Source organism: Erigeron canadensis, chromosome 7 (assembly GCF_010389155.1).
Source record: "Erigeron canadensis isolate Cc75 chromosome 7, C_canadensis_v1, whole genome shotgun sequence".
Taxonomy (NCBI): Eukaryota; Viridiplantae; Streptophyta; class Magnoliopsida; order Asterales; family Asteraceae; genus Erigeron; species Erigeron canadensis.
The window spans coordinates 1,040,147-1,049,871 of NC_057767.1; the positions used below are offsets into that span (position 1 = coordinate 1,040,147).

A 9,725-nucleotide genomic window follows, 5' to 3' on the forward strand; every position below is an offset into this window, starting at 1 on the left:
TTTGATCTTTGTAATTAATAGATCACATATGTGGCTCATGATACCACTGTTAGAATATATGAACATATAAACATACAAGATCACGAATAAGCGCAACGGAAGAAATCGAAACATATATGCAATCACATTGATTAACAAAGAGACAATCGATACGTGTACCTTATATGCAAAGATCCAATTGAAATAATAATAATAAGATTACTATAATGCTTAGGGTTTAAAGCAAAACCCCTACACGATCGCACACTAAACACCCCGAATAATATATGCTAGTACCCCGATCACGAACCTAAACAACCCTTTGTTTAAAACCCTAAACTAAAGTTGAAAACCGAAAACCCCTTTGAGGTGGGGAGTTCGGCCGAACCAAGAGAAGAGGGAGAGAGGAGAATTGTTTGTGAATTGAATAAATGAAAAACCTAGGAATTAGCCCTTGTATTTATAAGGTAATTTTAGGTTAAACATAACTTGGAAACTAAGCAACATCAAGGCTATGGAAAGGTCCAAGCCCCCTTTCCAATTTTCACATTTTAATCCTCCTTTTTAATCAATTAAATATAATTAATCCTTTAACTATGTTTAATTAATTATTTCGTGATCAAATTAATTAATATATTACTTTAATATATCAATTGTTATTATCGAGTTACCGTGTCATTTCGTGTGACCCCGTAGGCTTAAATTATTTCCGGACATGCAACTTATAATAATATGATCATATGCCAACACCAATAACCTTATTCCTTAAATGATATAAACAATCCTCTAAAGCATTGTATGCATCCATTCTCTTCTTGTACTCTTGATCTTCAAATTTAAACTTCTCAGCATCTTCAATCATTTTCTCCATCTCTTGCTGCGACAATCTTCCGCTGTGATTGGTGACAGTAAGTTGTGTAGTTTTACCAGTTGATACTACCTTAGATGTCACTTTCAGAATGCCAATAACATCTATTTCATAGGTCTCCTCAACTTTCGAGACTCCTTGAGGAGCAGACGGAATTCCAAAAATCCTAAACTCTCCTAACAAATAGTTGTCTTTGGATCTAGTCCTCTCCCCTTGATAAACCTTGATACGTATAGACGTTTGGTTGTCTCTGGTTGTAACAAAGACAGAAGACTTTTTGGTAGGAATGGGAGTATTTCGTGGAATGACAACATTCATTATATCTCCCTTCACCTCGGTGCCAAGCAACAAGGGTGTGACATCCATTAGCACCAAGTCATTTATCATCAATGTTGTCTCTGTTGGGATAATCTTGACATATATGGTTCTGTTAGTATTTAGTATGCAGTGTTGGTTTTAAGTTTAGTTCGTATTGTTTGTCATCAGTGTCTTTAGCAAAATTAGTTAGTCTAATATTTTATATCATTTTGGTATAAAATGGTTAGTAAGTTAGGAGAAGTTTCTGCAAGTTTTATTAATTAGGAAGTATCTTGACCAAGTCACAAAGAAAGGCATGTTGAGTGGAGAAGTGGTCCTTCCATGTACCGATTTCTTTGGGGAAGTTGGAAGTTTATTGAGTCGTTTATGTTTCACATGTGATGTATGCCTATTTAAGGCCCCTTTATGCTTATGAATGAAAACAACACTGCATTTTTAGTTTCCATATCCTCTCATAAATTTGCAGACTTTCTTCACTTCGTTTTTACACAAACCATATAACAAAGACAGCAGTACTAAATCACACAAGGTAGTTCCATCAGTCTCACCACATAGATTTGCAGCCATGACGGCTGCTCCATATGCAACGGCTTCATCAGGATTAATGTTCTTGCATAACTCCTTACCACCAAAAAATTCCCGCAACATACATTGGATCTTCGGTATTCTAGTAGACCCCCCTACAAGAATCACATCATCCACGCTGTCTTTACTTAAATTTGCATCAACTAAACATGCCTCCACCTTCTCGATACACTTGACAAAAAAGTTCATATTCAGCTCCTCAAACTTGGCACGAGTAAAGTTCATAGAAAAATCGATACCCTCATGCAATAGTTCTACTTCAATTGAAGCATGAGTGGCAAATGAAAGAACTCTCTTTGCTTTCTCACATGCTACTTTCAACCTTCCCATCGCTCTTTGATTTCGAGTTAGATCCTTTTTCATCTTTTCTTATAATCATCAACACAAAAATTCACCATGCTGTTATAATCCTCACCTCCCAAATGAGTGTCCCCAGAGACAGCCTGAACCTCAAAAGTACCCCTTCATCAACGGTGACAAGTGAGATATCAAAAGTGCCACCTCCGAGATCAAATACAAGTACATTTCTTTTCTTAGTAATACCCGACCGACTGTCTACACCATAAGCGATTGCCGCTGCTGTTGGCTCACTGATCAAGCGAACAACATTTAGACCAGCGATGGTCGCTGCATCTTTTGTCGCTTGACGCTGACAATCATTGAAGTAAGCCGGGACTGTGATAACAGCGTTTTTCACAGTGTTGCCAATATATGCCTCTGCATCTTCTTTCATCTTCATAAGAACCATTGAGGATATCTCTTCAACCGAAAATACTTGCTCTTGACCCTTGTAAGTAACCGCAATTTTTGGACTGTCATTAGTCCCTTGTATGACCTTAAATGGCCACAGCTTCATATCTTCTTCCACCATGTCTTCACTGAATCTCCTTCCAATCAACCTTTTCACATCTAAAAGTCCATAAAAAAATCAATTAAATGATAAAAATATTAGACCATCTCCAATGCTAGAGTCTTCCTTAGGTGCCCATAATTGCTTAATTTACATCATATTCTCACGAACAACCTTATATATTATATGGATGCTAAAAATTAAAAAACAAATGACCAAAAGCTCAAGAACATGCTACAAACATGTCCTTAAACATTGATATATGTACAACTAAGGAAAACTAAGGATACATGCATTGGAGTTAATCTTATATAGTTATATATAACAAAAACCAAAAAGTATTAAACATTGAAATATGTAAAGTAACCGAATATAGTATTCGCGGGGCTCCTAGCAAACTGATTCAATGCGCCGTCACCAATGAGACGTTCGGAATCTGTGAAAGCAACAACAGATGGTGTTATCCGGTTTCCTTGGTCATTAGTTATGATCTCTATTCGATCATGCTTCCATACTGCGACACACGAGTATTTGGTTCCCAAGTCAATGCCGATTGCTGGTGCTTCCCTGCCCCTAAACGCCATTCTTGTACAAGTAACAAGTTGAAGTAAAAATTCTGAACGATTGAAGTATATAGGATAAACGAATATACTTGCTTATAAAATAAATATCATATATACAATTTTTTTTTTTTTGTAAAGTGAGTTTCGATTCAAACGTGTTGGAGGCAATTTTAACCAGAAATTTTTTGGACCTCCAACCCTCTCCTCATGGAAAATTTCTTTGAGATGAGAACCCCAAGACTCGAACCTGACACCTTAGGTAAACTCACCCCCGAACCCACATAGTGGATTTAGAAGATACCTTTTACGAGTTTACGTCCATCCCCGGTTATACTTAAAATAGTACAAATTTTAAGAGTAGAAGTTATAGTATATATATGTTTGTTTAAAAAAGTTATAGAACCCACTATGAGCTCGGTATGATAAACATCAAAATAATGCTAAGTAACTAGGATTTAGGAGATACCTCTAGTAACCAAACTGTGAATTTTAACCAAAGATTATTTAGTTTCTTCCGTCTATTAACCAAATGTCACAAATGATCCCTGTGGTTTGTCATATTCTTATTTTACCCCTTGCGTTTTTTTTCGTTGCAAATGGTCCATGACTTTTTCATTCTCGTTGCCAAAAGCCCCTGACACTAACTTCTGTTAAATTTGGCCGTTAAATCCTTCGCGTGCATATCATGTGAGGGCATTTAGGTCCTTTTTTGTAATCATTGGAACTATTTATGATAAAAGCTTTTTCGCAGGGATTATTTGCGATAAAAACATTTTTAAGTAATGATAATAATTAATTAATATTAAAATATACACACATATGACATATCTGTATCTAGACATAAACAGAAAAAGGAAATCCATCACTAAACATTAATATACTTGTCACAACCAACCACCGCTGTGCTCAACCACCTTCTAAAACCGACCACTAATTCCGTCCTACACCTGCTACATCAACGATCCACCACACCAATGGCTAGGCTTCCACACAATCGTTTCCACTACCTATAATTGATCGCAGGTTTTTGTCGGAAAATGGTCGGCGGCTTAAAGATATAAGGGCTACCATTTCCATTGCTTAGTGTTTGTTGATAAGATTTGGTTTGAAATTTTAGGGATATAAATTGTGAGTGATTGTTTAATTCACGGTTCTTATTACAAAAATTTCAATTGCCATTTATTGTTTTTAATTTGATAGTGGGACGGTGCCATTTTTTTGTTTGGAGATGATATCCTAGTCTATTAATTGGTTTATATTTGTATATATTTGTTTGGAGTTAAGTTTCATCTACTTGTTTGTTATAATTATTTAGAGTGAAATTATATTTGTATATATTTGTTGCTTCATAATAGATTCTATAATAGATTCATGAATGATGACAAAATATTAGAAGGATGGAGATGAAAGATCTAAAGGAGGAGAGAAAAATATGAATTTGAATTTAGAGTTGTGTGTTTGGCCTAATTTTGGTGGTAATGAGAAGAAGATGAGGAGGAGAAAGAGGAAGAAGAAGAAGAATACTGTTTTTTTTTTTTTTTTTTTTTTTTTATCACAAATAGTCCTGCGATTACAAAATGGGCCAAAATGCCCTCACATGATATGCATGCGAGGGATTTAACGGCCAAATTTAACAGAAGTTAGTGTCAGGGGCTTCTGGCAACGAGAATGAAAAAGTCAGGGACCAGTTGCAACGAAAAAAAAGCACAAAGATTAAAATGTGAATATGACAAACCACAGGGACCATTTGTGACATTTTCTCTTTTATATATATAGCTTCGTATTAGGCATTATGGTAGCTCTGCTTTGGCCCATAATGACTAAATTAGCGTACGGCTTGGCCCACTTTGCATTATACCTATGCATCTGGGAGGAACTGGATAAATAAGACATACTAATAATTCAAAGCTTAAAGTTTTATTCCTGTAAATTGAAAAACTACCAAATAAATTACAGCAGTATATCGCATACAATATATAACAAACCCAATAGTAATTTAAATGAAAGTTCACCTGAACAGATTGACATGAGCTTCAAAAGATAAGAAGATCATGCTAGATTGACTCTCCTTTTATTGTTTTACCAAATTTTTTCCTTGAATTTTTTGTTGGACTGGTGATTTGGCTAATTCATGAACTGAATCAAAGGGTTTTATTTTAAAGACTTCATTCAGTGACCCTGCGACCGCCCTCTAAACTATCAAAATAAGGTAAAGTTTGAAGATAAGTATGGAAAGTGTAATGGGCTAGTTGGCCCCTCCGGGTTTATTGCATGAGAATGTAATAAAGTTTACTCATTTTGTTATTGTGTGCATCTAATTACTTGAAAAACCTCCATAGCTTTTAACTCTTTGAGTTTTTAAATGCAAAAGTAGAAGAGTCAAACAAGTGATTTGTAAAAGTTGTAAATCATGGAATGTTGTTAAAGGCCGACCTAATTGGGAAAGTCGAGAGACTGCCAAGTTAACAGCCAAGCTTGAAAGTGTTTGCTGGAGAATGTATATGTATTGTCCACAAATTATCATATGAAGGCTGCGATTACAAAACAAAACAAAACTATATCACATGAAAGCGCTGCACATGAAATCAAAAGGCTGCACATAACCTGAATTAAGAAACTCGAATCTAAAATATCTATAAAGAACATGAAAGATGGTTTTTAAAAAGTTCCATAACTCAGGGATTACAAGTTTTGCAATACATTTTGTTTGACTACCTGGTTTTGCAATATCTTAGGTAGAAACTACTGTTCTTTCAAAAAAAATTAAGGAATAAATTATGTAGACCTTTCTGAAAGAAAATCAGTTGCCTGATCAAAACATACTACAATGACTACAGAAGCTAGCTTAAAAGTAAGAGTAAGATAAATGTCATGATAATGCATATTACAAGTGCAAACAGAATATGTGATCTCAAAAGACAGACTAGCTAGTTTGAAATAGAAAGCTTGGAGATGAAGTCTAGGTAGTCCTTCTTGGCCTCAATCTCATCACATGATGCAGATTTAATATCCGAGAGCCATGTGGTCGTTTCATCAATTGCATAATTCAAGGTCTTCGAGACATCAGGGGGCAGATCATTTCCATTAACCTTGTTCCTTAAATGATATAAACAATCCTCTAAGTCATTGTATGCAATCATCCTCTTCTTGTACTCTTCATCTTCAATTTTAAACTTCTCAGCATCTTCAATCATTCTCTCGATCTCTTGGTTCGACAATCTTCCACTGTGATTGCTAACAATAAGTTTCTCAGTCTTACCAGTTGATACCACCTTAGCCGTGACAGTGAGGATCCCATCAACATCTATTTCATAGGTCTCCTCAACTTTCGAGATCCCCTTGGGAGCAGGTGGGATTCCATAAATACAAAACTTTCCTAACAAATAGTTGTCGGCGGATCTAGTCCTCTCCCCTTGATAAACCTTGACTGAAACAGAATATTGGTTGTCTACGGTTGTATGAAAGATAGCAGACTTCTTCGTAGGAATGCGAGTGTTTCGTGGAATGACAACACTCATCATTTCCCCCTTTACCTCAGTGCCAAGGGACAAGGGGGTGACATCCATTAGCACCAAGTCTTTCAGCATCATTCTAGTCTCACCACATAACTTTGCTGCCATAACAGCTGCTCCATATGCAACGGCTTCATCAGGATTAATATTTTTGCATAACTCCTTATCACCAAAAAACTCCTGCAACATACATTGGATCTTCGGTATTCTAGTAGACCCACCGACAAGAATCACCTCGTCTACTCTTTCTTTACATACACTTGCATCTGCTAAAGAAGCCTTCACCTTCTCGATACACTTGACAAAAAAGCTCATATTCAGCTCCTCAAACTTGGCACGAGTTATATTCATAGAAAAATCAATACCCTCATGAAGCATTTCAAGTTCAATTGAAGCTTGAGTGGCATACGAAAGAACTCTCTTTGCTTTCTCGCATGCAACTTTCAACCTTCCCATTGCTCTTTGATTCCCAGTCAAATCCTTTTTCCATCTCCTCTTAAAATCATCAACACAACAATAAACCATACGGTTATCAAAATCCTCACCTCCCAAATGAGTGTCCCCGGAAACAGCCTTAACCTCAAAACTACCCCCTTCATCAATGGTGAGAAGGGATACATCAAAAGTGCCACCTCCGAGATCAAATACAAGCACATTTCTCTTCTCAGTAATACCTGACCAATTGTCTACACCATAAGCGATTGCCGCTGCTGTTGGCTCACTGATCATGCGAACAACATTTAGACCAGCGATGGTCGCTGCATCTTTTGTCGCTTGACGCTGACAATCATTGAAGTAAGCCGGGACTGTGATAACAGCGTTTTTCACAGTGTTGCCAATATATGCCTCTGCAACTTCTTTCATCTTCATAAGAACCATTGAGGATATTTCTTCAGCTGAGAACACTTGTTCTTGGCCCTTGTAAGTAACCGCAATTTTTGGAGTGTCATTAGTCCCTTCTATGACCTTAAATGGCCACATCTTCATATCATCCTCCACCATGTCTTCACTGAACCTCCTTCCAATCAACCTTTTCGCATCTAAAAGTCCATAACAAATTAAATTAAATGGTAAAACCATTTTTTATATATCTATATATATATCAAAAAGCATAAATTAAAGTTATAAACACTGAAATATGTAAACTGACCGAAAATAGTATTCCCAGGTTCTTAACAAATTGATTCATTGCACCATCGCCAATGAGACGTTCAGAATCTGTGAAGGCAACACAAGATGGTGTGATTCGGTTGCCTTGATCATTAGTTATGATCTCTATTCGATCATGTTTCCATACTGCGACACACGAGTATTTGGTTCCCAAATCAATGCCGATTGCTGGGGCTTCCCCGCCCCTAAATGCCATTCCTGTACAAGTAACAAGTTGAAGTAAAAATTCGGAACGAATGAAGGATACAAAGATGGTATAACAAACAAATATACTTGCTTAATTATATTAAAATAGTACAAATTTTAAGAGTAATATGCTGTTTAAAAAATTTATAGAACCTCTGGTAATCAAACTGTGAATTTTGACCAAAGATTATTTAGTTTCTTCCGTCTAGTCGTCGAATAAATTAGGCTTAACATATATATGTCTTTTTATATTTATATAGCTTCGTATTAGGCATTATTGTAGCTCTGCTTTGGCCCATAATGACTATAGTAGCATAGGGCTTGGCCCACTTTGCATACCTAATATCTGGGAGGAACCTTCTACGGTTCTGCCCAAATTACTCATTCCAAATTTAAGTTTTATGAAAGCTACCTTTGTATTTAGAATTGCATCTTATTTTCATAACACAATAAGTTAGCCATATAAATTCAGAAACTACTTTTGACACATTTTTAATGGACATACGTGTTTGTAAGAAGTTCACCTGAACAGATTGACTTAGTCCGAACTAATGGTTTGGAAAGCGAAAATTTAAAGATTTGCACGGCTGAATACATGAGCTTAGAAAGATTAAAAGATGCTAGATTTTCAGAGTACTATAACCATCTGTAGAGTGGTTTTGTCCATAACTCTGGGATTACAAATTTTGCAGAACATTTTATTGACTACCTGGTTTTGCAATTTCTTTGGTAGAAAATCACCGTTCTTTCAGAGTACAATGACTACCAGAGCTTTAAAAGTAAGAGTAAGATAAATGTCATGATCATGCTCATTACAAGTACGAAAAAACTGTTGGAAAAAGTGAGTATTTTCCTAAGTTTGGACATCGATAAATATATGATCTATCTAGTGACATATATCGAGAACCCTTTGGTGGGTGTGTAGTCTCTGGCCAAGACTATACAATATTAAGACATGTCCAAATTGGGTAAAGGTGAATGAGATGTCAATCTCAAAGTAGTGTGTTTGGTGCAAGATTCGGAATTGAAATTCATTTGCATTCCATAACGTATCATTTATGTATATACATAAATGAATACAAAGGAAAATTGGAAATGACATTTACTTGGCTTCATTCCATAACGTATTATTTATACCATTTACGTTCAATTTGTTGTTTAATGATCTTTATGGTCATTATGAAACTTCAAATTCATTTTGGTGTATAAATAACGATCATGATCTTATGTGATAGATATATGAATTATATGAGAAAAACACACACATAGAAAACTCACTATAATTCTCTGAAACAGCATCCCATCCCTGTGTTCCGTTCATCTCTCAGGCAAGTGTTTAAGTCGGGCAGTACTCTACTTTGAGCCGGTGTACCCTGGGAACAGACGACGAATCTGTTTAAGGGAATTGTGTCAAACACAAGCCCGGTTCCTTTACGATTATTGTTACTGTTTTGTTATCTTCTGCAGGATTAGAACCCGTTGTTGATTATATTCGGTTTCACATCATTTTCTTGTTTTACTTTGCTTATTTATTTTATTGTATTATAATTAGTAAAAAAAAAAGAAATGACAAGTATTTTATTCAGAATTTCCAACAAACTTAAACAGATTGGTATAATAACAATTCGTGTTATTAACTGGTTCCGGTTTTCTCTCATAATGGAATCTCAACCCATGTTCTCTATTGTTCCCAC

At 35.8% G+C, this 9,725-nt stretch overlaps 2 pseudogenes; both read right to left on the minus strand.

Annotated features, from left to right (window-relative positions):
* Nucleotides 1-715: 715 nt before the first annotated feature.
* LOC122607093 lies at nt 716-3,184 on the minus strand (annotated as a pseudogene).
* Nucleotides 3,185-6,090: 2,906 nt separating this feature from the next.
* LOC122607094 lies at nt 6,091-8,041 on the minus strand (annotated as a pseudogene).
* Nucleotides 8,042-9,725: the final 1,684 nt, after the last annotated feature.